Genomic DNA, 27,157 nt, shown 5'->3' with positions numbered 1-27,157 from the left:
TGCATTTAATAAAGTGCAGTGACTTTCTCTTTTTATCTTTTCAGTGTCTAAGGCTGAGGTCAGTGGATTAATCAGTCTCACCCTTGGAGAATAATGACACAGCTTGTAAGTCTTTGTCATATCATGAGGAACATTTTGGCTCACAAGTTTTGATGTCACATGATACTAGGATAAAACTCAGCCTGGCCACTCACCAGCTGTCTGACTGTTCCTGGTGACCTACGCTCTTGGAGCCTAGCTGCTACATAGACGAAAAGGGGGATAATGACAGGAACACAGTGTGGCTGGGGTGCTCAGTGAGGCACGGTACGTAGAGCTCATAGCTGCTCTCCACACAGAGCAGTTGTTACGATGGTTTTACTCAACTTGAAACAAGAGGTCACCTCTTCATTCAAGGGCATCCTTGACTGAGTATTTATCACTGCATGCCTTTGGAGAATTGAGTTTGAAATGTTAATTTTTATTCACTTTTTTTAAAGCCAAAACTTGATTTTAAAAAAACAAAATGACACTATGCACTTAAAAAAAGCTGTAATTTTATGAAATTGAGGTGCTTTCTAGAGAGTTGCATTAACAAAAGCATATAGGTTTCTAACAGCAACAAAAAAGCCCTTATAAATTAGAGCTAAGTTAGTCAAGATCCATCATTTTAAAACTTATTGGGAGTTTTCATACATATACTGGCAGAAACTGTCCTCCGGAATAAAATAGTTTTGCTAAAGCAGCAAATGCTTTCTTTCTTTCATGGACTTCCCATTTTCTAAGGTTAAATACATTGTCTATAGCATTTTCATTTTTTAAGAAGATTTTTCTATTTATCTTGGAAAATTACAGAGATGATGAAAATCTAAATATAATTTAATGCAAATGTATTCAAATAATTATAGGATGAAAAACGGACAACGAGTCAAAACCTCCTGCATGTGTTAAAGACGAATGAAGGGAAAGCAGGTGTTTTTGCCTTGAGAAGGTAGGTTCGCTGTGTTCACTGTGGAAGCGAGAGAACCCAGGCCCGATGTTAGACAGGAATTGTTGCCCTGCAAGCACAGCCTTTCTCCTATCATCTCTTTACCTCCCTCCTTTGCTCTTTCCTTCGTGCCGCTTTTTCACAACTTATCTCTTCTTCTCTGCTTCCTTCTCTGTCTTTTCCTCCTCCTCTTTCTTTCTCTGTTTCTACTTCTCAATTTCTTTTGTCTCTCTTTCTCTTTCTATCCCTGGCTCTCTCTGTCTTTTCTCTCTGTATGCAACTCTCTGTGTCCATTCTGTTCCTCTCTGTATTTCCTTCCTCTTTGTCTTTTCTCTTCCTTCCTCCTCTCCATCCTTCCACCCCCTTCCCTCTATCTCATCCACTATAGTGACAGGCCAGCCACTGGGTGAGGGCCAAGGAGTGGATAAAAGGAAGGCCATGGCTCCATCTCCACCCATGTGGGGCTCAAGTTCTCATGGGAGAGGCAACCAGAGAAACCACCACCCTGCTGACAAAGTGGAGGTGTGACACTGGAGTCAGCCAGCAGTGGGAGAAGTGTTTACCAGTGTCCTGGAGAGTGGAGGGAAGGGAAAAAGAAGGTGGAGCTTTGAGGTCTTTCTTACAGGCTGGAGAGAAGTCGTCCAGGTAGAAGGATAGGCAGCAACCGACCAGAAGACACACGCATCACAGAGAATTTGAGGAATGGCGAGAGGATGGGGTCAGGTGCTGCTAGATCAGAGGAGACAAGAGACTGGGGGAGAAAGAGAAAGGAGGGTGTGGAGACAGGGGATGGGCAGCGGGTCAGAAGCAGCAGGCCTGATAGCTGTACACCAGTCCTGGCTCTGTACAAAAGTCCCATCTTCTGGATCTCACAGGCCAGTTAAAGAAAAACAAAGAGCTAAGCCGAGGACATTTACAAAAAACACCAACTATGAGCATCATAATTTTGTTAAATCAATGACATTTGACACAAAAATAGTAGAATAAATCATCACATTAGTTTAAAATGGATTATTAGGTCTGCGTCACGCTCACTGTAGTGCCCTACTTTCCTGCGTTTGCTTCGAAGTGGGCAGGACTTTGTTGTCTGTCAGGTCACCACTCTTCCGGGGTTCTGTGCCTGGGGGGCGGTGGGGGGGGAGCACTACCGTGTGCAGTGTCACGGAGGTTGTACTCGCATCTGGGGGTAGGGAGGAGCTAGTGGAGGTTTCTAAGGAGATGAGGGCTAGCGCCCTCCGGCGGGGCCATGGGAACCCGCAGCACAGTGAGGCAGCTTCCTTCTAGCCTGTTCTGTTTTGTGGGTCACTAACTATGGTGGCCTAAATTTCCGGATCTATTATTAGGGGATGACCATACTCACCACAGCAGATGGTGGTGGTAATTAAAATTACTAATAGATGTGCAGGCATTTGGAGATATACGGGGATCTAAGTGCAGGGATCATTAACATCAGAGGGGGGGGTCTAATCTTGAAATTCCATATTGAGTGCAGATAGGTGGTGAAGGTGGACCACGTGGAGCCGTGGAGGTGGGGAGTCAGGTTGAAACTTCCCACGCCTCTCAAGCACCTGTATTCAGCTACTGTTGCCAGAGCCATTGCTATGTGTCAGGCATCTGCTAAGGGCTTTGCTTTATTATTCACTTAACTGAATTCCTTGCGACAACTTTTGTGTGCTCATTTGTATATAAAATCACCTACTTGTTTAGTATTAGACAACTAGTGATGAGAAAAACAATGCCCTTTTTTTAACCACTGTAGACCCACAAGCTAACCATTGAATAGCACAGAGTAAGTGGTCAATAAATACTTTTAATTGAAAATTGAAAAGAAGATTTCTCCAAGGTCTCACAATGACTAAGGGCACAAATAGGATTCGAACCAAAGCCTGACTCCACGGCCCACATTGTAACCACTGTGTACCAGTGCTTAGTTCTTCCCTTCAAGGAGATCCCCAAGCTTATCACTCCTTGCACTTGCATCTGGCTACTCTGGTAGAAGAAGATGCTAAATACTTATGCTTCAAGGCCCCATTCAATTGTTACCTCCCTAGGAAGGCTCTATACCTCCTCTTGGACTGGAGACATTTGTGGTCTCCTCTGTGTCCCACAGAGGATGGTAAAGTGAAAAGAAGACCTGCTTTGGATGTAGATGATATGGAACTGAGTCCTGACTCTGCCTCATATAAGCTGTGCAACCTTGAGCGAGTCACAAGCTCTCTGAGCTCCAGGTTCCTCATTGGTACATGGGGATAATAACTTTTGCTTTGCTTAACACTCCAGGAATGTTTTAAGATCAAAGGCAATGAGTTGACATGCAAGAAGTATTCCTGAAGTATAATGTGCCACACCAGTGTCAGCTACTAATTTAAGAGGTCAGGTTGAAGTCACAGCTGGAAGACACAAAGAAATGAGCAGGTAAGATATGGACAGAAACATGGCAGACACTGTGGCCATCTTAGCGAGCACCTCCCCTCACCTTTCCTGTCCAAACTGTGAATCTTAGTCAATCATTCATTCACGCACTCATGAATTCCTTCACTCCTCCCCCAGTCACTGAATGGTTTCTCAGTATCAGGTGTTAAACCCTGAAAATGCTGAAACGAGTAAGATGTGATCCAATCTCTTCCCATAGGAAGCTCAGCATCTACTGGGGAGGCAGACAGGTAAACTGAAAATTATTATAAAACACCTATCTTATTTGCTTATATATGTACTAGTTGCTGAAAACAATCTCTTTTACTCATTACCAACTATCTCTGATTGCAGTGGCCACATTTGGAAGCCATTTTCCTATTTTGTTTCCACACGTTACAGCTTAATGATTATTTTATCTGGCACTTTTATCAAATTAGTTTTACAAAGTTTTACTCTTCTCATCTCCAGTTTTTATTCCATTTCTTCAATATTTCCAAGGGCCGTTGTGTTTAGAGAGTTTCCATTTTGTCTCAAAGTAATAATTACATCTACCACTTACACTATGTTTATTGTGCCCAGCACTATTCCGAGACTGGAAGCACAGTGACTCAAGGAGCAGTCTACTGACCTCTCCTCACGTCTCTTTAGCATTTTTCTAGTTTCACACAGTTCTTACAAGTTTTGTTTTATTTTATTTTATTTTTTTAAAGATTGGCACCTGAGCTAACAACTGTTGCCAATCTTTTTCCTTTTTTCTTTTTCTCCCCAAAGCCCCCCAGTATATAGTTGTATATTTTAGTTGAGGGTCCTTCTAGCTGCGGCATGTGGGACGCCGCCTCAGCATGGGCTAATGAGCGGTGCCATGTCCACACCCAGGATCTGAACCCTGAGCCGCTGGAAGCGGAGTGCATGAACTTAACCACTTGACCACGGAGCTGGCCCCTACAAATTTTAAATCTTTGATTAAAAACATAAATGTGTAAAAATGCATAAAATTATATAAGTAATTAAATCCTCGGAAACACATACAATTCTTATGAACAATTCTCTGCTGCTCTATGTTGCATTACACAAGAGTGACACATTGACTGTTCCATGTTGTAGAAATTCTCAGCTTATTTTAGAAAAGATTACAAAAAATACACCAGAAACACATCCATTTCTTATAAATGGCCAGGAGCTATTTGTGCCCTGCCAGTATCAATATTTATAAAATGACTTGGATTTCATGGGACCACTGGCTGGAGCATTTGTATGAAAAACCCAGCTACCTGTCATTCATGACAGAAAAACGCCCGGGTCCTCTGGAGCTCTCCAGAGGCAGGGAGGGGAGGGCAGGGGGTGTGACCGGTGTTGAAGGCACACTCTCGAGGAGCTAACACAAGTCAGGTAAGAAGGAGCGGGCAAAGAGTTCTGGAACATTGTATTAGTTTGCTGGCCGCCATAGCGAAATATCGCAGCCTGCGTGTGACTTTGAACAGAGATTTATCTCTCACAGCTCCAGAGGCTGGAAGATCAAGGTGTTGGCAGGTCTGGTTTCTCCTGAGGCCTCGCTCCTTGGCCTCCAGATGGCCACCTTCTTGCTGTGTCCTCACATGGTCTTTTCTCTGTGCATGCTCACCCCCGGTGTCTCTCTGCGTATGTCTACATTTCCTCTTCACACAAGGACACCATTCAGATTGGATTAGGGCCCACCCATAGGCCTCATTTAACCGTGACTACATCTTTAAAAGTCCCGTCTCCAATTGCAGCCACATTGGGAGTCAGGGCTTCAACATATGAATTTTGGGAGAATCTAGTTCAAAACTTGGCTCCAATATCACCTCCTCTGGAAAGCCTTCCCAGATTTTCCAAGGAAAAGCTAATCGTAGGGGTTCCCATACCACACTGTGTATTTCTCTTTATGCCACATGCTGCACTGTGTAGTAACTATCTTTTATCTGGGCTGTACTTATCCCCTCGCCTGACCCTTAACTGGGAACCTCACCTGGGAAGCTCTCTTTTTTGTAGCCCATCACCCAGCAGTGGGTAGGTGCAGTGGAATTATAAAATAACTGATCAATGAAGTGAGGATGGAATGTGTCAGGGTTTTCAAAAGAAACAAACTGAATGTCTTCAAGCCAAGTGACCAGAATGCTGGCAGGCTGCCAAGTTAAAGAAACGATTTGACCAAGTTCAAGTCCAGATCGAGAATCTGGCATACAGATGAGAGAGGTGGGACTGAGGGCTGCAGGCCAGGAGACGAAGCGCTGAGACAACATGCAGCAGTGGGAAGAGCCTGAGTGCAGGAACCAGACGCCCTGGATGCAAATCCCAGTTTTGTTACTTTCTGGCTGGACAGTTATGGGTAAATCATTCAACTGGTCTGAATTACAGCTCCCTTAATAGCAAAAGGGGATAATCTGAGCTAATTGGTAAGAATGTCTGAGTTAAATGAAGAAATCATGTAAATTGCCCACTATAGGACCTGGTACATAGCAGGTGACTGACAAATGATAGAAACTTCCACAACCAAGCAGCCTCATAGCTTTCGAAATGCTGCCCAGGTAGTTAGGACTTAGCTCTCCAGGTACCTCAAGGACCTGAAAAAACCCGAACTGATTTAGAAACATTTGACCTGCCAAAAGGAGGCCTTCCAGATCCACTATGACAGAGAAATTGTCATGACATTACTAACGTGGGGTTTTCTTTTAACAAATTACATTCAGCCTCCTTGGAGTTCAAATGAAATGCATTCCCATGATAATACTCAGAGCTTAATGTTCATAACATTTCAGAATAAAAGAAAATCAGTTCTGTGTTTACTTTGTGCTTATTAAACAGAAAAAAGATGAAAGGAGCAAATAGAGGAGAGACAACCAAGATTATTTCCAATTTCTTGAGCTATCCCTTCCACCTGGATATTTTGATAGGGCATAACAGAGAGCAAAGTCTAGGGTTTTGAGGCTCAAAAATAAGAGTCACGCTTTTCTATCTATCCTTTTCTGTCATCCAGATGTTTTATTTATTAAGGTAACAAACAGCCAAAGGACCAAATATCAGGGGAACTGACTTCAGAGTTAATTGGTCTTAATTCTCATGGACCTGCAGAGTCATGGAGTGGGAAAAGACCTGGAGAGGTCCTCTGGAACCTGTATAAATTTTAAAACTCCTCATCTCAATTATTTTTGAGAATGACAGAAGGGAAAATTTTATAACCTGCCACAAGAGCCCATTCTGGTGTTCGACAACCCTCGCCTTGGGAAAATGCCTCTTAAAGCTGAGCTAAGTGATTGTTTCTGCTGAGAAGAAATATCGGCCATTTGTTTCACCCAAAGGGTGGATAACGTGGAGTCTCTATATAAAAGGGACTGGCTGACTTACAGAGTAAGAGGTAGTAAAAGTTACTCTAACTTTAGGGTCCAAAGAACTGGGTTCAAGTCTCAGTGCTGGCGCCTGCTATGTGTATAACCTCAGGCTAATTATTTCACTTCCCTGAGTACCACTTTCCTCATTTGTAAAATGGAGCCCTGGCCTCAAAGCATGCTGGGTACCCCATACAGGGAGGAAGGTGTAGTTGTTACCAAATTGTGTTATTACAGTAGACTGTGCTATTTTTAAGTACTGAAATACCGTATATTTGTTAGTGTGCTATTTTAAGTTTTTGAAAAATCTGAAATTTGAGCTGTTGACATCTGGAGAGCAAGAACAATGGTTCAATCATTCAAATTATGTGAAATGACAAACTGATGCAGGGTCTACAAGTCTAGGCAGCTCCAGGCCTATGTGAGGAGCTCTAAGCAACTGTATTGTGGTCTCGCAAAGCTCCCATTGAAGAAATAATTATTATCACATTTCAAAGAATTTCTGAGAAAGTAGAATATGAATGTGACAGTATGGAAATGAACACAGGTACTTCTGCATTGAATTTACCAGCTTTCTATGCTGAAAATGCAGAGGATGAAGACAAATCAGAAGTTGTCTTTGGAGGGGCAGCGGGGAATACCACTCATTATCAATACAAACCCTACAGTCCGTGTTCGGATGGGTTTGGGACGTGGAGCTCTTCAGACAAATAAGAGAGAAAGTTATTGGAAGATGAAATTCGGAGGACAATATTTAGGGTTAGCATCTAAGTTTCTCCTCACCATTCTTCTGACTAGTCAGAAAATTACCAGCAAGAGCTTTTCCAGCAGCAAGAAAAGCTTGCACAAAAATACATTTGCAACTCAATGATGTCACTGACCCGCTTTATTTTTTAACTAGCACATTTTTAAAAAGAGCAAATAATATTTTCATTTTCAACTTCCATAATTGATTAGATTTTCCTAAGTTATGTGCTTTTTAGTTTATATTTGGAATATTTATCTTAATGAATTTTTATTTGCCAATAATTTATATTAGTTATAATGTATATCTTTCTAAAATTTACATCTTTCTCAATGTTTGTAACATATTTATATGTTTTTGTCTTTAAAGTACATTAAATAATTTAGTTTCTTTGAGATTTTCATTTTATAAATTCTGTACACTTTCAAAATAAAATATTGATACTATGTAACATAAATACTGAAATAGCACAATTGCTCTCTTGTTGCAGCATTGTAATAACTAAAATGGAGTTAGCCAAACTGAAATTCATATGACACTGGTCAGGGAAATGTACCAGGACTCCAAGGAGGTGTCAACAGCCCAAATTGGCAGAAGCAAAGGAATCTGGCTTTTCTCTCACACAAGGCTGGTACTTTCCTTTCTTGATGTTAGCAGAACATAGGAGCTTCTGGTAGGAGAAGCCAGATTTATTGATCAGGGAAGTGGGACGGAGTGATGTCAGGCGCAACCAGTATCCCACTGTGCACTCCTGAGGGGAAGCCCACAGGGAGTGGGAGGTTATGGTGTGACAGCACACGGGACTTGAGGAGGCCAGGCTCCTGCTATCCCTAACTAGCAGAACTACTGTAAGGGCCAAGTATGGGGTAGTTTCTGAAGGACTCCACAGCATACATAAGGGCTTATTACAGGAGCCCACTGTGGTGCTGCGGTGTTTAATGTGTAATGTGGTGTTTAATGCATAGCTGTGGAACTCAGGGCAAACTATCTAACTTCATTGTGACTCAGTTTCCTCATCTGTAAAATGATCTTAACAATGGTGCACATCTAACGAATGCAGTGGTAGAGAGAGTTGCGCGAATAACACATGTAAATGGTTAGAATGATCCGTAGTACGTGGTAGAGTTCAGGAAGCTACGTGTCTCTAAAGCAAAGTGATTCTTAGAATTAGTGTTTTAAACCTAAGAAGCTGGCACATCCCAAGTGAGAGAATGGTAAGATGAGAGCTTTAAAAATTGCAGCAAGTAACTTGCATTTCAAATACAAAAGTTTATAATCATGACACAAAACATCAATTGCAAATGTTAATTTATAAGAACATAATAAAAATGTAATACTATTCTAGTATAAACTATTAGCAGATAAAGTACTAAAAATAAAGTGTAATTTGTGTGTGTGTGTGTGTGAGGAAGATTGTCCCTGAGCTAACATCTGTGCCAATCTTCCTCAATTTTGTAAGTGGGATGCCATCACAGCATGGCTTGACAAGCCATGTGTATGTACCTGCCCAGGATCTGAACCCGTGAACCCCGGGCTGCCAAAGTGGAGCAAGCAAACGTAACCACTGCGCCACAGGCCAGCCCCTAAAGTGTTAGTTTAAAAAAAACCAGAAAAATAAATCTTCTCTTTACTGGCATTTGTGTAAAACTTGTTATGAGTTTAGCATGAAGGACTTGTAATCTAACGTCGCCTTAACCCCCGCGGATGGAAGGTTTCAACGTACTCTGTGAGTCTGGAAGCAGAGGGAAAAGTGGTAGGTACTTAGCAGAGGGGAGGAAGCTAAGTGTTTGGGGTGGGACGGGTAGGGGGCTTGGATGCCAACAATAAGCTTACCAAGTCCCCCAGAGAATTCAGCACTTGGGAGAGAGAGACAAAGGGAGGTGGCCGTGGTGCTGAAACAGGGGAGAGAAGTGTGTGAGGGTTGTGAGAGGAAGGGCAACTAAGTTCTCAACCACAATAAGAGGAAGTCGAGAGATAATGCCTGAAACAGACAGGTCAAGAAGTAGCAATATAAGCATGCTATTTAGAAATATGGAGTTGAATAGCAGCAGAAGGAGCTAAAATGATGGAAAAGTCTCAGAATGGTGGATGCATGGAAAGTAGGGGATTGCTATTTTTCAATAAGAGTTGTAGTGCTATTTGCTTTAAATGCGTTACATGAATACATTTTTTTAAAAAAATTAAAGCGAATAAAATGTACTCGATTAAACAGTAGTTATTATTATGCTCTACTTAGATAAGAGCAAAGATATGATCAAATGGGAAAGGTTGGTAATGAGCTTTCCTAAGGCAGACAACAATTGCTCAAAAAAGGTGCCTTATCTCTGTTTTGCAGTTAAAAATATTGTTCCCTAAACCAGCCTCAAAGCTATGTACCAAGCATGTCAAGAGCTGAGCCCCCCAGTCAGCTGCTGGTCACATTAGTTGTGGCTGAAATCAAGGAGCAAGTTCTGGAGCAGCTGTGTCCTTGTCGCAGAGCACCCGCAGGCTGGGAAGGGACGACCAGCCTAGAGGTGGGGGTGGGTGGAGAAGTGACACTTGTCCTAATACAGTGGCTGTCAGACTCGAGCCAACATCAGAATCACCTGGAGGGCTTGTGAAAACAAGCAGGGTGCTGGGCCTCCCACCCAGAGTTTCTGATTCAGTGGCTCCGGGGTGGAGCCCGAGAATTTGCATTCCTAACAAGTTCCCTGATGATGCTGATGCTATCAGTCCTGGGACCACCCTTTGAGAACGATTGGCCCAGTATGTGCACAAGAGCAGGCTACAGAGGATGGGCAGAGGGAAGAAGTCGGCTCCTGGAAAGGAGTTTGAATAGGCTTCGTGCTGTGAGGGGAGAGACAGAGCGAGGACTCAAGGTGCCCAATATATTTTCTAAGATTGCCATTGTGATGTCTTTTAATAATCTTCTTGGCTCAGCCCAACACTCTACTTTAAAGAGACGTCCAGTTCTCACAATTCTAATAATATGCGCCCAGAATAGAGTCCACCAATGAAAGTGAAAGTCTGAAAAATAGATTCCATTATCCGTCTCCACTATTGAACCTAAGCTAAGCCATCAAGGTCCTGAAGAGGGGCAGAGCGAATCACACACACGCTTACCAGGGATCCAAGGAGGAAGAGAACAGGTTCAAAGAAGCACACCAACCTGGAAAAGACTGAACAAGGAGAAGATGCTTTCTTTTAAAAGTGATTAGGTCATCTAACATTTGTCAATATTTTTAATTGACATATTAATTTGCTGCATCAGCCAAAGCTTTCTGTTTCATAAGGGTCTATTGAGGTCAAATTGCAAATATAAACTCAAAAATGTGTCATAGTTGGGGCATCCTGGGCCTAAGGGGTTAATTGAGGCAGTTAGTGTATGAAGGCAGGGCAATGGAAAGTAAGAAGTGCTTGGTTCAAGATGTGGCTCTTTGAGGCAGGGGGCTGGCACTTGACAGTCAGACTCTTCGGTCAGTGGGTGTGGCCTTGGACAAGTTAATGTCTGTGGGCTTCAGTTATCTCATCTGCAAACTAAAGATAAGAGTGGTCCATCCTTCATAGTGTTATTGCAAGATTTAGCATAGTCCCTGGCACACTGCGTTGTGTTACAAGGAAGTGAACTATAATCATAGATCAAAACAAGCTCTTTGAAGTCAGATTAGGGTTCATATCTAGGCTGTCACTTAGTAGCGATTCCCTTGGGCAACTTATTGAACCTTTCTAAGGCATAAGTAATTGTGTTAAAATAGGGATAATAATATATAATCTTTTAGGATTACTCCAAGGATTAAATGAAAGCAAGTATAACAGTACGATTATCCCTTGGTGATATTAAGCAGTTAGCAAATGAAATTACCGCTACATACATGAAACCTAACTCTTATGAATATCAGTTTTCCTCAGCCATAAAAATAGAGCAAATATCTACCCCACCGTCTCCCAGGTTTGATTTGAGGTTGAAGTAAGATAATGAATATGAAAGAAACTTCTATTCATTCATTCCTTAAGTAAATATTTATTGTGCATCGTCTGTGTGCCAAGACTGTTCTAAGTGCCAGTAATTCACTCATAAAGAAAAAGGGATAAAATTCCTGCCCTCGTGGAGCTTATATTCTACCACTAGAGAGGAAAAGGGAGAGACAAATAAACAAGTAAATATACAAAGTCAGATAATGGAAATGCTTTAGAGAAAAGTAAAGTGAGGTAAAGAGGATGTCTGAGGTGGGGCAGCTGTGCTATTTATAAAAGGTGCCAAGGAAGAAATAGCCAGTAAATGGCATTTGAACAGAGACCTGTAGGAGACAGGAGGTGAGCCAGGGAGATTTCTGGAAGACGGTCCAGGTGGAGGGACCGTCAGCGTTAGACCCTTGCAATGGGAGCATGTTGGGTGTGCTCAAGGATCTGTAAGGAGCCCAGTTTGGCTTGAACAGCTGAGGGAGGTGGGGGCAGAGTGCCACGGATCACGTGGGAATTTATAGGCCATGTGTTATTGCCTCTGTTGTGTCCCCTCAAATTTATATTTTGAAGCCCCAATTCCCAATGTGACTGTATTTGGAGACAGGGTCTTTCTGAAAGCAATTAAGGTTAAACGAGATCATAAGGGTGGGGCCCTAATCCAATAGGACTGGTGCCCTTACAAGAAGAGCTCTTGCTTGCTCTCGCTCTCCCTCTACACACAGAGGAGAGGCCATGTGAGGACACAGTGAGAAGGAGGTCATCTGCAAGTCAGGAAGAGGGGCCTCACCAGAAACCAAATTGGCTGACCCCTGGATCTTGAATCTTCTAACCTTCTAACCTCCTAGAACTATGACAAAATAAATGTCTGCTGTTTGAGCCACCTAGTTTGTGGTATTTCGTCATGGCAGCCTGAGTAACCTAATACTCTAGGTAAGGAATTCAAGATGGCAGCCCTTAGAAGGCTTTAAGCAAGGACTTTTGAAAGGGCACCTTCACTTTTGTGTGTAAAATATGGCAGCAAGGTTGAAAGTTGAGAAATGAGTTATTATAAAAATCCAGGAAAAGGGCCGGCCTTGTGGTCAAGTGGTTAAGCTCTCGTGCTCCATTTCAGCGGCCTGGGGTTTCGCCAGTTTGGATCCTGGGCGTGGACTTAGCACTGCTCACAAAGCCATGCTGAAGTGGTGTCCCACAAAGAAGAACTAGAAGGACCTACAACTAGAATATGTATTGGGGGGCTTTGGGGAGAAGAAGAAAGGAAAAAAAAAGAAGATTGGCAACAGATGTTAGCTCAGGTGCCAATCTTAAAAAAAGAACCTGTGTGTTAAAAAAACATTCCAAGGAAATGATGACAGCTGCTCAGACCAGGGCAATAGCAGTAGAGAATGTGGTGAAAAGTGGCTGAATTCTGAACATAGTTTGAAGGTAGAGCCAGCAAAATGTGCTTGTGGACAGGACATGGAGTATGAAAGAAAGGGGTGTCAAAGGTGATTGCGGGGTCTTTGCTGAACACCTGGAAGGCTGGAGTTGCCATTCACTACGATGGGGAAGGTTGTGGAAGGAATAGCTGAGGTGGACAACCAGTTTGGTTCTGGATCTTTGAAGTTGGAGTTGCCTAGCAGACATGCAATGGAGTTGCTGAGGATGAAGATGGAGTCATGAGTCCTGAGTTCAGGAGGGTGATAAGGTTGAAGATAAAAATGTGGAAATCACTAGTATATAGATGGCTTTTAAAGCCATGCGAGAGCATGACCAAATTTCTAAACAATCAAATGTCACATATTTATAAGGATGTGCATAAATCAATTAAGGTCTTTGGTATCCTTCAGTATTCAGTTTCTTTACAGCAAACCCACTTATAATCTCTCTCCTCTTTGTGCTTTACTAATATATCATGCTATTTTAAAATGAGATAAAAGGAGATACCTACTGTCTGTCAATAATTTGCAAATAGAGTATTTTATTCTTTCCATAGCATATTTCAGGGATATACCAGTTGCCAAATCTATTGATAGGTTTTCTTGTCAGCTATTGTACCCTTAACCATGTGTTGAGTACTGTGCTAGCAACTGGGGAAACAATGAAAAAGATACATTCCCCAGCTTCAGCGAGTCATGTATTTTCAGCAGAGTGTGATGAGCCTGATGACAGGGGTATGCACAGGAAGTCACAGAACCCCAGAGGAAGGGTGCCTAACTCATCTTGCTGGGGCTAACAAAGGCTTCCCAGAGGAGGTACCATCTGATATGAGTTTGAGCCAAAGGTTGGTATATGTATGGTGTGTGTAGGGGTGGATGAGGTGGCAGGGCTAGCCTGAGCACCACACAGAGCTGAAAGGACAGCTTGGTATGTCCTAGAACCACAGGCAAGTCACGGGGTTGGGGGAAAATGAGACGTAGGGAGTGACACAGACGATGCTGGGACTTAGACAAGGGCCAGGGCATGTAGGTCTTCAAATTTCCTTATTAAGGAGCAAGGATTAGCTTCTACCTTGGAGAGAGCAAAGGTGTGAGTGGGCATTGAATGTTTTTAATAAGGGATGTGTTTACAAATTAACAATACGTCTCAGAGTCATTTTAGGGAAATAAACCCAAAGAATGGAAAATCTTTGTGTTATAAAGGCATCTTCATATATTACTGACAAAAGTAAAATATTGCAAGGAAACCAATCTCCAACAATAGGGAAATGACTAAATGAATTATAGTGGATCTATCCAATAATAGCCCATTTACTCAACAGAACATACTCAGTCATTTAAAGTGACTGATACTGACAGTGTCCAGCTCCATTGAAAAATGCTCATGATACAGTGAAACAAACAAACTAGGCTTTATATTTATATGTATAATCTGATAACAGTCATATAAAATATGTCTATATAAAGACTGAAAGAAATATGCCCAAATGATGAATTGTGGTTATTTTTTTGTCTTCTCTCTAATTCCTAAACTCCATGTAACATGTTTAGATTAGTTTTAAAATTAAAATTCATGAATACATAAACAATCAAAAAGTTGCTTACAAAAGCATCACATTTTTGTTACTTTTCATTAATAACAACAATAAATCATGTGCGATGACTTTATTAGAGTTAAATGAGGAGATAAAAATCAGTGTTCATATTATTTTCTTTTTTACGAAGTACACATTTTCAGCAGTACTGGGTGAGGGGTGTCAGATCACATGGCTGAGACCTGCTGAGAAAACATGTCCTCTGAAATGGTGACCAAGCCACCCTCTTCTCCAGACCCTGGCACAAAACCCATCTTTCTCTTGCTGCTCTTGGTTTGGATCCAGTTCTCATCATTACATCTCAGCTTCGTTGTACCCTCATCTCAATAACCTGCATTGCTGGAGAGAGGGGGCGATAGTTCAGGATTATCGCCCATTTCCTAATCCATAGGGATTAAAGATACATCTCATGCTCTGGAGGAACCTGCCTGGTAACTGAGGAAGGCACCAAAACAGCCAGGGAAGGGGCCATTGGAAGGGGTTTGAAGAATAGCAGGCATTCGCCAAGTAGTAAAGGCAAGAGAGGAGATTCCAGGTAGAAGAAACGGTGTGAAAAGAGCTGATACATTCAGGAAAGAGCCCTTAGGCAATCCAGTGTGGCTGGAAAATAAATCCAAGGGTGTGTGTACGTTGAAAGGGCGGGATGGGAAAGAGGATTCTACAGATGAGGCTGGGAAGTTAGTCCAGGGCCAGATTAAAGATCTTTAAAGTCTTACCAGTTGCTCTTCAGAATCACCCCTGATTCCCGTTTTAACAGGTGGAGGAATTGAGGCTAAATGATCGAGAGGGAGACACAAGAAACCAAGTCCCCACACAGCCAACAAGTGGAATGTGAACCTTCAGTCAGGTTTCCAGTTCCGAAGGGGACGCTCTGTCCACTTCTACAGCTCACTGCACCCCCATAGCCTATTCCCCTGTTCCAGTCGATCCATGTTTAGGATTTAACAACTCCAATAGGATATCAGGCAAGGTAAATGGGTGCTGCACCAAGAACTCGCTAAAAGAGAGGAATGACTATGCTTTATTGAACCTAATTTGTGAGCCATCTGGCAGCATTACCTTCAACGGGACACCCAGAACTCAGGTCCCTCACTAAGAGACACTGATAAATAAAGACACCAGCATTAGAGTAACATTAGAGCCACGTGTTAAACACAGAAAGGTGAAAAATCTAGGGGCACACAAGCTCTGGATGGTCTTTTTATTTCCCCTGGTAATGCTTACAGGAAGAGACATGCTTGGCTTAAAATCAGCTGTCAGACAAAATTCCTATGGAAGTTTCTTTTGGAAGAAGCATCTTGCAGCAAATTGGACACTCCCTCAGTATCTGGTGCCGGGTATCTTACTCCTGGTAACTTGCATTCAGAATCACTCCTGGCATTAGCGAGTTCTACGAAACTCTTAATTTGAGTCTTAACTTTCTCATCCCTAAAACATGGTAATAATAACTTCCTCTAAGGTTGCTACAGGGACAAATTAGCAAACCTCCTGGGGGAGGAGGTGATGAATGGGATGGGGTCAGTTCTTTGCAGAAGAGCCTTCCAGCAGGGCTTTCTGCTTGTCCCAAGATTCTTATTCACTTTCCCAACTTCGATCTGACTTTCTTACACTTGACCTGGGCTAAGTTTCTGTGGACGAATCCCAAAGTCTCCTGGTGTAACTCTCTCCAAGTTCCCTCTCTGAGGCTCATTCCACCCAGCAGAATCTCTGAATAATACTGTGTCAGACACATTTGTCTATCATCTCTTCAGAGCTGATCTTCTGAAGGTCTGGTGATTTGTATTCAAATCTTCTCTACCCTCTCATAACCTATCATGCCTCTTTCTTTCCCTCCTTCCTTCCAAGAAAGCTTTAGGGAGCACCTGCTCAATTGTAGGCTCTGAGGCTTAGGGGAAGAGTGGACAGATTACAAATTTTATCCAGACAGGTCTGGGTTCAAGTGCTGCTTCAGCAATCCATCAGCTGTGGGACTTCAAGCACACTGCTCCACCTCTCTGATTCTCTCCTTCTTTACCTATAAATGTGGCTAACAATGGCTTCTTACATGTTTGGGGTGAGGTTTACCATCATTAGCATATGAGAGTGCTTGGTGATTTTTAAAAAATTCTCAGAGCTAGGTGCTATAAATAAAGATGCAGAAGAGACAAAACCCAAAAAATCCATGGTCCTAGCACCATAGGAGAACATAGAGAGTGAGAGAAAATGCAAACAGACAACTATAAGATATCATACACACTAATTTCACAAAGAAACTCCCTATTCCCCAAAGGATGCAGACCTGTCCACACAGGAAGGTTGCTGGTCTTCTTCACCTGTGGGATGCTGATTCCCTAACACTTAGGCGCCTACGCTGATGTTGCTTGTCCCAAGCAGTGGGGGCCTGGGTTGACCAGATGCCCTAGCAAACGTCATTACGCTTTCTGGTGCTACTCTGAAATAACAGGATCTCCCTCCACAGACCTCCCCTCTATTATTTATCCACTCCCTTCCTCAAGCCCCAATCTCTGATCAAGCCTAGGTGACTCTGGTTCAAATTCATTTTCTCCCCAACACTAAAAATAAGAATTCTCATGTTACGACTCCATCCGTTGCCTGGAGATAACATTCAGCTCTTCACACCCAGGCAGACCTCCTCCAGCTGTGCCAATTTAATCCTGTTCCGTTGCTTCATTCATTTTGAATAGGATACCTTTGGCAGGTGAGGTATTATGAACATCAACGTGTTAAATCTTCAGTAAAATAATTCTCCCGGGCAATTTTTCCCATTTCATTTTGTCCAGGATGCTGTTGTATCGTCTACTGATATTTGTCGACTTTCCCCTGGAGTTCCTTGGCGATTCATTAGTACATGCACCCATCCACCAAATGTTTTTGGAGGACCTACCATGTGCCAGGCATCGTGCTACAGCATTCATTTGAGCTTTGTGAGAGAGGCAGAGTGTGTGCATGTGTGCGTGTGCGCGCGCATGCAGAGGGGGAGGGTAAGCCAGCTATCGCTTCAGCTCTGGCTGTTGTTCAATGATAAATGTGTGCAGCAGAGCAGGCTGAGGCTTGGTCATAAATGTGGATTTCAGCTGTCACCTGTATCCTCCACATCTTCGTCTAGGAGCCGTATACCTGCCAATTACAGAGATTTTTCTAACCAGGTCTGTGAGCTCACAACTGGGCGCCGAGGTCACACTTAAGAATAGGATGTTCCCAGAATCACCTCTTCTACGCACACGGAGACCCTCGTCTGCCAGAGAGGACAGAGGCTCTTTTCTTTGAATGGACATCTGTATTATCCATTCATAAAAGTTTCATTTGTATATATTTAATTTCGTCATTTGGTTGTGTCACTTTTTAAAAGTCCCCTCAGCTTAGCTTTTAACTCCCTTTTGTGGTCGGCTCTAGATTAGGTTGTTTTGTCATGTTCTACTTTCTGTATTTGCTTTTTTTGTTAGTTTTAAACTCTGCTTCAGGTAAGAGAATTCTTAGTCATCCTTTAATATTTAAGCGTTTTGCCCTTTTTTGGTCAGCTCTGTAATATTTTTGATTTATAAGTAATTTTGATAGATATACCCATTTTAAAAGGAACCACTATACACTCAATTTCTTCAACTTAAATCTTTTTCAAGAAATAATTTAGGCAAAAAGATAGTATGGTAGACCCTGAAAAGGATAAGAATTTAGTTATTACTGTTTCAAGATATTACTTTTCATTGAAAAATAGTGTGTCCTGATTTGTTGCTTTTACTATGAATTCTAAAGTATAACATCAAATCAAAATTGTCCTTTTCCTACCTAGGTGTGAGCTAATCTGAGACTGGGAGGATGGATTCCAGTATGAAGGGCCTCAGACATCTAGAGCTGCTCAGGTGTCACTGGACTCCTGGGAGGCTGAGCACAGGCAGGTCAGCTGTTAGCGCGCCCATCTTACAGCTGAGAGCACTGAGGCTCCAGCAGCTAAACAACCAGGAGACGGAGTCGGCAATCTGTAGTGGCAGGGTACAAACAGGTCTTCTGATTCCAAACTCCGTGCCTCCCTCCACTCCCACTATATCGCATTGTACCTTGTAAACACTCAGAATCAAGGTATTATTTTCAAAAGGCACAGAGAAGATGAAGATAGGTCTGAGGAAACGGAATGGCTAGAAGGGCCTCTCTAGTATATTCATATTTGTGGGGTTAATTTCATTAAGAGTCTGATTCTGAAGCTCAAAAAGGTGAGAAACTGGAGAGTAAAAATTGCATTGGGTGAAGTCACGGCAGTGAGAGGTGAAAGAGGGTTTAGAGATGAGAGGAACAACCAGTAGTAGATTGTGCGTGTGTACATGTGTGCACATATATGTACACATACATACATATACACACATATAATCTCCTAGTGCTTTGTTCTGTTCCTCTAATAAACAAATGAATACTTTATATATATTATATATACATATTTATATATATCTTATTTATTTAGTAGAAGGATTTGGCCTTATGCAATCTTGGGAATGGTTAAGCAGTCTAAAGTCTGTTGTCTCACGTCTGATGCTGGAGCTTGCAGTCCACTTGTCAGGCAGTTAGGAAGGGAAGAGGAATATAAATAATGGGAGAAATCAGGAGCAGCCTGCAACCTGCAACGATGAGCTGAAACCCCATGAGAACTAACTAGAACGTTGGCTTTACAGCATCCCGGCTTGCCAACGTGGATGACCTGCGGCAGCCGGGGCCTTTTCTCAAGTAGCTCAACACACACATCTGGGTGAGGAGCTAGAGAACCTGGAGGAGGATTCGGGAAAGGCAGGCAGCCCCACAGGCCCAGATGCTGCTTCCTGCCAACTAGGTGAGTCAGCAGATCAGCAATAACTTGTGAGCTGCAAAGTGGCTGCTGCTTCCCTTCCATCCTCCAAATCTGCCAGGTATCCCCTCTTTTACCCACCCTAACTAGAAACATACAAGAAACTGAACGTCGGGTATTGTAATTCCGTCTAGCCAAGTTGACAGATTACAAAGCCACTATACTCTCTGGGAAGGAATCCTGGATCTGGAGAAGGGTTGACTCAGATGCTCTCCAGAAGTAGCTCAGGAAAGCCATCAGGACTTCTGAGTGTTCAGCACCCAGGCCACACTCCAGCCAGGGAGGGCTGCCTGTGCACTTGCAGACTCTGCTGCTTTCGATGCCTCTGTCCCTAAGGATTTCCAATTTCTAAGACCAGCCAAAGAGTGGGAAAGAGTCTTCTCAGCTTTTCCCTTCCTTTCTGCCAAAGATCAACACATCTGCCTTTTGCATTTCAAGGATTTATAATAGCATGGATTATTATTATAAGCAACAATAATAGCTAACATTATTCATTGAGAATATATAATGTGCTCGACCCTTCCACATGCCCACTCTCATTAAATTCCTACAACAATCCTGCATGGAAAGTATTACGGTTACCTTAATTGTACGGATGTGAACATTGAAATGTAAAGAGATTGATTTGCTCAATGCCAGACAGTTGGAGCAGAGATTTTAATCCAAGACATTCAGCTTTGGAAAGCAACACAGCTGCCACCACCACCAAAAACAACAGACAAGGGGAATTACTACATGGTTAAGAACTCTCTCAAAGTTTTGACAGTGGAGCTCTGTGGTGTCTGGAATCTCCTACTTCCTTCCAAGTTGGAGAACGTGTGATTCTATCAAAAGAAAGAGGGAAAATAGAGGGGTAAACAGAGAATCTGGGAAAATAAAAACAGATAAGGAGGCATTAAAGGGATGAATTCAAGAAGGGGGGAGAAAGGAAGGAAGACGAGCAAAAACAGCTTTTCGTGTCTTATTGCTGTCTCACTACTCAGATGGCAAGGCATGAGTCTCACCTGTGCTGACTGAACATGAATACAAATGAATACAAAAGTGGGCACATCGAATCAATACAATAAGTAGATAGCCAACAGCTCAGTTACGCTGAATGCTGACATTCAATCAATTTTAGAAGGTAAGTGACAAAAAGGCTCAAAAGAACACCAAGGAATGGGGATCTGACTTTAGCAATTATTCAGAATTGGGTCCCCCAGGGTGACTTCTGAGCATTCTCAGGACAGGTCAGATCCTAGGCCACTACAGGTTAGCTAGTGAGGACAGGCAGGCAGTCCTTCAAGTCTCTTTCCAGAAGACAATGACAGCACGGAAGCCTTTGAAAATCACTGAGTACATGCTGGTGTACAAGACTCTGGTTGCTGAAGAAGTGTGATGGCCAAGTGCGTGGCTCTCAGACCTGCATCTTCACTGTGGAACTGAGTGACTGTTGTTCAGTATGCTGTGACTGGCTGGTCTGTGGATCATTTCGTCTCCAACCCCTTCTCACCCAGCCCAGAGCTGCCTATCCCTTGAGGTCCAGCTCAGTAGCATCTTCCATCTCAGCCCAGTTCCTAGCATTGCTCCTCTGGGCTTCTTTCTGTCTGTTCTGTATGATAATTAACTGTTTACCTTTCTGGGCTCCTTGGCCGGAGGGACTGCATCCTGCTTTTTTCACATTCCACTAATGGCATGACAAGTGCCTCGGGAACACTACAGCTGAGAGTCGCCGCACTGCTCCCTCTCTACCACACAACATCCTGCCTACAGAAAAGCCTGATATTCCTTCCTTTCCAGAACTCCTCAAAGTTCTCTCTTCTTCTCTGTCCACACTGACCCTGGCCTAGTTTATTTCCTCATCATCCCTTTCTAGGAATAGATGAAGAATCTTCAGACATCTCCTCCACTGCCTTCAATGCATGATCTGTCTCCACTTCAAAGGGATAGGATCGTTTCAAACTGGAGAAGTGGTGCCCCTTAGGACTGCTCCCTAAGGAGAAGTGACGTGAACATCCAGGGCTCCAGCTCCCTCCAAAGCTATATTTCACTTTCCTTGTTTTTCAAATCTCATGAATAGTCTCTCCCAAAAGCAGTCGTCAGGGTCACATTTGTTCCTCCTTCTTTGGCTTGTTGATTCACCCTTCCTAACCAAACAAGCCAGGAGAATCCTGCAGAGCCCCTCAACTTTGACCCAGGTCAGAACACAGACCACTGAGCTGTCTCACTCTTTAAAAACCAAGACGTTTAAACCAGAACATACCAGTAGGGGATACAGCCACCACACACCTGCACGTGATTTCCACCCTTCAAAGCTCTTCTGGGCACGTCAGTCTTAACAATTACAGAAGATACATATTATTGTTACCACTTTATAAATAATACAACAAAAGCTTGGCGCACTATGGTGGCTCGTGCAGGGTCTCACAGCTGGTTAGTGGCAGAGTTCAGAATAAAACCTTGAATTCCTGAGTCCAGGTGAGGTACACGTCTGAGAGAGCTTTTACTCCATTACTCTGGATGCTTGCTGATTTTAAACTTTTAAGTCATCACATCTATATATTTTCCGCCTCTGTCTATAGGCCGAATGCATTAGAGAGATTTATTAGACAGGCAATCTGGAAAAGATCACTGTTTTCAGAAGCTACTACTCCCCAGTCCTCCTTGGGTAGAAAACCTTAATTTGTCTTCCCAAATTCACTCCACCTCAGAGAATAGCTTTGCGGATGGAAAAGCAATAATAAAAGACCAAACTCAGACCAGCTGCAAATGCTCAGCCCCTTCTCTCCGTGGTGGCAGATTACCAGCTTCCCCCAGGTCCCAGTCACTTACGTGCCCAGTGAGCTGTCTGAATAACCCGGCCAGCTACCGGGGAGAGCGCTCCCCCGCCCCACCCCCACTTCTCATTTAACTCTTCTCATTAGAGGAGGCCAGGGCACAAGCCAGGTTAATGTGTCAAAAAGTCAGCAAGGAAATACAAAACCTGACAGTTGAGGAAGCCCAGCTCCCAGGCTGCTCCACTATGGCAACCCTCAGAAAACAGGTTTCTCAGCCTCCTCACCAGGGCACTTAAATGAGTAGTGACATTTGAGTCCCTCGGAGTAATTAATTTCCTCTGTCCCCAATAGCTCCTCATATTTCTAATGAATTTTCACAAGTCTCAGATCCTCCAGCCTCCCAGCTCCCTCTCCAGTCCTGCTGTTCCCCAAGGTCCCATAACAAATAGCTCCCATTCGCATTTGCCTTGCAAACTCACATAAACTGGAAATGATAAATACATTATCTAGGCTTTTTAACGGACCATTGTTTAATTTTCTATGCTTGTCTGGCTGGGGAAAAGATGAATATTACCTTGTGGAGAATAAGATTTCTATTCCATTTCAGGGGGGTTGGGGGTAATCTATGGCAAGAAAGCAGCACTCCGTTCCTCCTAATAGGCAGTGCTGCTAATTAAGAGTGTGAGGAAGGGACATCCATCCACCAGTCTGTGATTCATTCAGTATTATCCCTGGTAAACAAGAAATAGATATTGGAATGAATGCTTCTAATTTGTCAAAAGAAGAGGCATTTTCAATTGTGTCTTCCTGGCTGGCCGTATGAAGTACATAATTCAGTGTCGCCATCATTTGAAAGTTTAGGACCTCAAAATAATAGTACCTACCCCTTGAGCTCGTAAATCTCCAAGTCTGTTTCCTATGTGGAAACATTTATCTTACATATGGTAAGATTTCACGTTAGTTTTCACAATTGCGGATGGTTCCTTCTGTCGGTAAATACATTGATACAGGGGAATTTGAGAAGGGAGAGCTAACGTAGTTGTGTTTAAAATCAAACCAATCTGAGACAAGCTATTAGCAGATGCTAAAATCCGGGCAGGAAAACTTAAGGCTCCTAATGACATTTAGTAGCTTCTTGAAGAAAAGAAGAAAGAGAATCAATATTCTTTCTCTAACCACAAACACAAAGTAGACAGAGAAAAGCCACACTAAGCACCAATTCCCAAAGGCTCCATGAACCCTGTAGGATGTTTTAAGGAGGCATAGCAAGCACAAAGGTCATTGCTTCAAGAGGACCCAGAGACGCTGGTAAGCAATTTTCCCAAAAAGAAAGAGTTTCCTCATATTGGAAAGACAACTGGCCTCAAATATTTACCTCTGTGTTGTGCAAAAGGGCCCTTCAGTCATGAAGACTCAGCACCAGGTTCACCATCATGTCTTGCCGAATGCTGAAAACAAATAAAACGTGATATTAAAAAAAATTATTTAATGGTCTTGTTTGTCTTCGCTCTCTTTCATTCAAGAAATATTTACTAAGTTCCTACCATACGCCAGGCACTGGAAATACGGAAATGGATAAAACAAAACACCACCAACAAAAAAATCAACGAATACAGCTCATTGTAAGTACTGGGCAAGAAGTGGTACACAATACTTCTTAGGTAGGAGGGAGTCAGGATATGTGTGTGTGTGTCTGTGGGTGTCTCTTTCTGGGACACAGGTGTGTGCACACACTCACACACATATCTACACATACACAGAACCGTGTAAGAATTTTTAAAGAACTTCCCCATATTTGTAATTTGTCTGACTCAAAGTCTTGACCTCTTGCCTTTAGATCAGTAAAGAATAAGGCATTGGAGCAAATGTCAAGAGTCTTAAAAGGGATCGCACCCTTTAACCTGTAATTCACCTTCCGGATTCCTTCTCGAGGAAACAATCATGAATGCAGGTCCTCATGTGCACAAAGATTGTCATCACGGTGTTATTTGTAGGAGGGAAACAACCAATAGAGGAATGATAAAGTGAATGTTAGTATCTCTACACAGACTAATGTTATGCACATATAAAAATAATCCTTAAAATTTTCAGGTTATGAGAAAATATAACAAAATTATTTACAAAGTTTGAGCTCATCCATGTAGAAGTTGGTCTTCAAAAATATGCCATTGTTAACAGTGGTTATCTCTTTGCAGTATGATTATAGGCTATTCTTCTCTTGTTTCTTCAAGCATTCCAAATTTTCTACAAAGGTCCACGCATTATTTTTCTAGACAGAAAATAAACCTACAAACAGAAGTTCAACTCCAGCATCACCATTTCTGGACCGCCTCTTTGACTGGGGACTACGCGATCCATGCTCCCCCAGCAGCAACTCCATTCTGAAGGTAACAGTGCACTGGATTGTCCATTTCCATCTCCGCCTCCCTCTAGCTGTGACTCCTGAGGAAGCTATCGTGCCTTATTAACCCTTGCTTCCCGTGAATCTAGCCCAGAGTTGAGCTCATAGGCATCACTCAATCAATGTTGCTGCATAAAAGAAAGAGTGCGTGAGTGAGTGAATGAACGAACAAAACACTTAATAAATGGAACTGACGACAAAAATTACATTAAGAAAATTCCTCATTCAAAATAATCAGTGACAGTGAAAGTTACGTTCCATTTGGATTCACAGAAGATAGAAAAAGATGGAAAGCAGAGAGAGCAATTTTTCAGAGAAGACAGTGAAACTGAGAAAAAAGAGCCTACGGTTAAAGCAACTACAAAAAAACTCAACATAATGGAATATCCCAGCCTACTGATCTTCTGATGTATTCCAAGACCAAGAATCTGTTTAACGCAGGAATATTTGTTTAGTAACAATATCCCATTACAGCAACCCAGTTATTTTACATGTTTGGAGTTACACATGCATAAACTAAGTAGATAACTTGTTATTAGTTTCAATCAGCAGTAGCTGGTTGACTCCTTACTAAAGGGGAAAAAAACGCTACAGGATAGATTATTGTAAGATTTTTATACCAATTCAATCTAGTTTATTGTAAAACTTGTGAAATATAGCCAGGATATTAAATTACAGTTATATTTCTGTCGTGGTAGATCTGGTTTGAATCCCGTCTTTGTCTTTCAAGGGCTGGGCAATCTTGGGCTAGTTATGTGACGTCTCTAAGGCTCCGTTTTCTTACATATAAAATGAGATAATAATAATGCCAACCTGATAAGGTTATTGCAAAAAACAAATAAAATAAGAGAACGCATGGCATCCAAAACAGGCTTCAAGCTCACGCCTGTTTACACTAAGACCTGGAGTTCTTAAACATACACTAGCCTCCTTTTTATTATGTGCAATGAAGTATGCTAAGCTCTGTGCAGATATTATCTCATTTCATCCTCATAATATTTGTTATGGGGAGGTACTATTTTTCCACTTTATAATCCTCTTCATTTTTCTACTATCAGTAGCTACGTGCCTTCTTTCACTTCTGATTTTAGTTACTTGAGTCTTCCCTCTTTTTCTTAATCAGTCTACTAAAGGTTGTAAATTTCATTATCTTTTTGAAGAACCAACTCTTGGTTTTGTTGATTCTCTCTATTGTTTTTCTCTTCTCTATTTTATCTTATTTTTCCACTTTAAAGATGAGGAAACTGATGCCCGCTTCTAAACAGTTACTAGGTGTCTGAGTCGAGATTTAAACCAAGAATGTCTGGTTCCAGAGCCTACTCTCATCAATCATTATGAAAAAAGTCACTGACGCTGGGTTTGCGCCCACTCTTTGACTCACGACAACATTCAATGCACAATTTTGCTATGTCACACCATTTTATTTGATATGCTGTGGCTTTAACTTTACTCCCTGGTAGACACACTTAAGTCCCCTCCTATTCCTTTTCTTATTAAATATTTCAAGCATAAAGTTGAATATAGACATAATTATAAGCAAAACCTATGTACTACCACCCAGCCTGGTCAGATATTATTCTGCCATATTTGCTTCAAATCTTTTCTTTTTAAAATAAAACATTATAGATATAAGCAAGTTATCCCTTGAATTCCTTCCTAATTCCACAAAGATAACTATTCTCCTAAATGGTCACACATGTTTTTCTACTTCGAATACATAATTGCATCCATAAACAATGTATAGCACTGTTTTGCATGTTTTAAAATTTTGGTTAAATGGTATCTCACTGTAGGCATCCATCTGAGGCCTGCTTATTTTGTTAACTATATTTAAAGATTTTTGCCACTTTGATAGAATTAGCTTAAATTCTTTCATTTTAACATTTAGATAGTATTTTACAATATGTTTATATTCTGACTTAAGCATTCACATTGATGGACATTTGGGCTGTTTGCAAATTCTAAGAATATAAGTAGTGCTTCAATGGACATTGTTGTATTCCTTGGGCACATCTGTGTGGGATTTCTCTATGGACTTGCTGGGCCATTGAGTAGATACATCTTCAAAGTTATTAGATGTGACAAATTGCTTGAGAAAGTGGCAGTAGCATTTAATGCTAATCCAGCATCAGTTCATATGATTACCAACATTTGGTATTATCAGACTTTAACGTGTTTCCAATCTGATGGATATCAAATATCTTGTATTTTAGCCAGCATTTCTCTAATTACAAGTAAGATCAAGCGTCGTTTTATTATTTCTATTTTATTTTATATTTTTATATTAGGTTTCTTCTTCTGCTTTCTATATGCCCATTTTTCTATCGAGTTGTTATAGGAGGGAGACGAGACACACTAAGCAAATGAGAAACTAAAATACCCAGTGTGGCAGAAGGTCGTGTGTGTCACGGAGAGCCCAGCAGCAGAGAAGGTGAATCAAGAGGGCTGGGGCCGAAGTTTGATGTTAAATAGGGTAGTTAGGAAAGACCTTACCAGGAAGGTGACAGTTAGCAAAGTCCTAAAATTGGTGTGGGCACAAGCCACGGGAAGAAGCAGTAAACATGGGAAGAAAATGGTAAAATTGTAATTTGATCAAGATACATAGTGGTCCATAAGGATTTGTTATAATGATGTTCTATATACTAATTCGTGTACTTTAGATACAACCCTTTTGCAATTATATGTGTTGCAACTATTTTTCCTAGTCCAAAGCTTGTCTTTTTATTTTGTTTATAGCTACATATAAAAC

General features: G+C 42.0%; 1 protein-coding gene across 5 annotated transcripts in view; it reads right to left on the bottom strand.

The window, feature by feature from the left end:
• DAB1 (DAB adaptor protein 1) overlaps nt 1-27,157 on the bottom strand; it is a 1,085,079-nt gene that overhangs the window by 538,160 nt on the left and 519,762 nt on the right. For all 5 annotated transcript variants that reach the window (NM_001242550.2, XM_070245401.1, XM_070245360.1 and 2 more), the window contains 1 exon segment: nt 23,383-23,455. The gene's annotated coding sequence lies outside the window, so the exon portion shown is untranslated.

This window comes from Equus caballus, chromosome 2 (genome assembly GCF_041296265.1).
Source record: "Equus caballus isolate H_3958 breed thoroughbred chromosome 2, TB-T2T, whole genome shotgun sequence".
NCBI classification, from domain to species: Eukaryota; Metazoa; Chordata; class Mammalia; order Perissodactyla; family Equidae; genus Equus; species Equus caballus.
The sequence above is the reverse complement of the archived record's forward strand: the minus strand, read 5'-3'. Positions and strand labels throughout refer to the sequence as shown.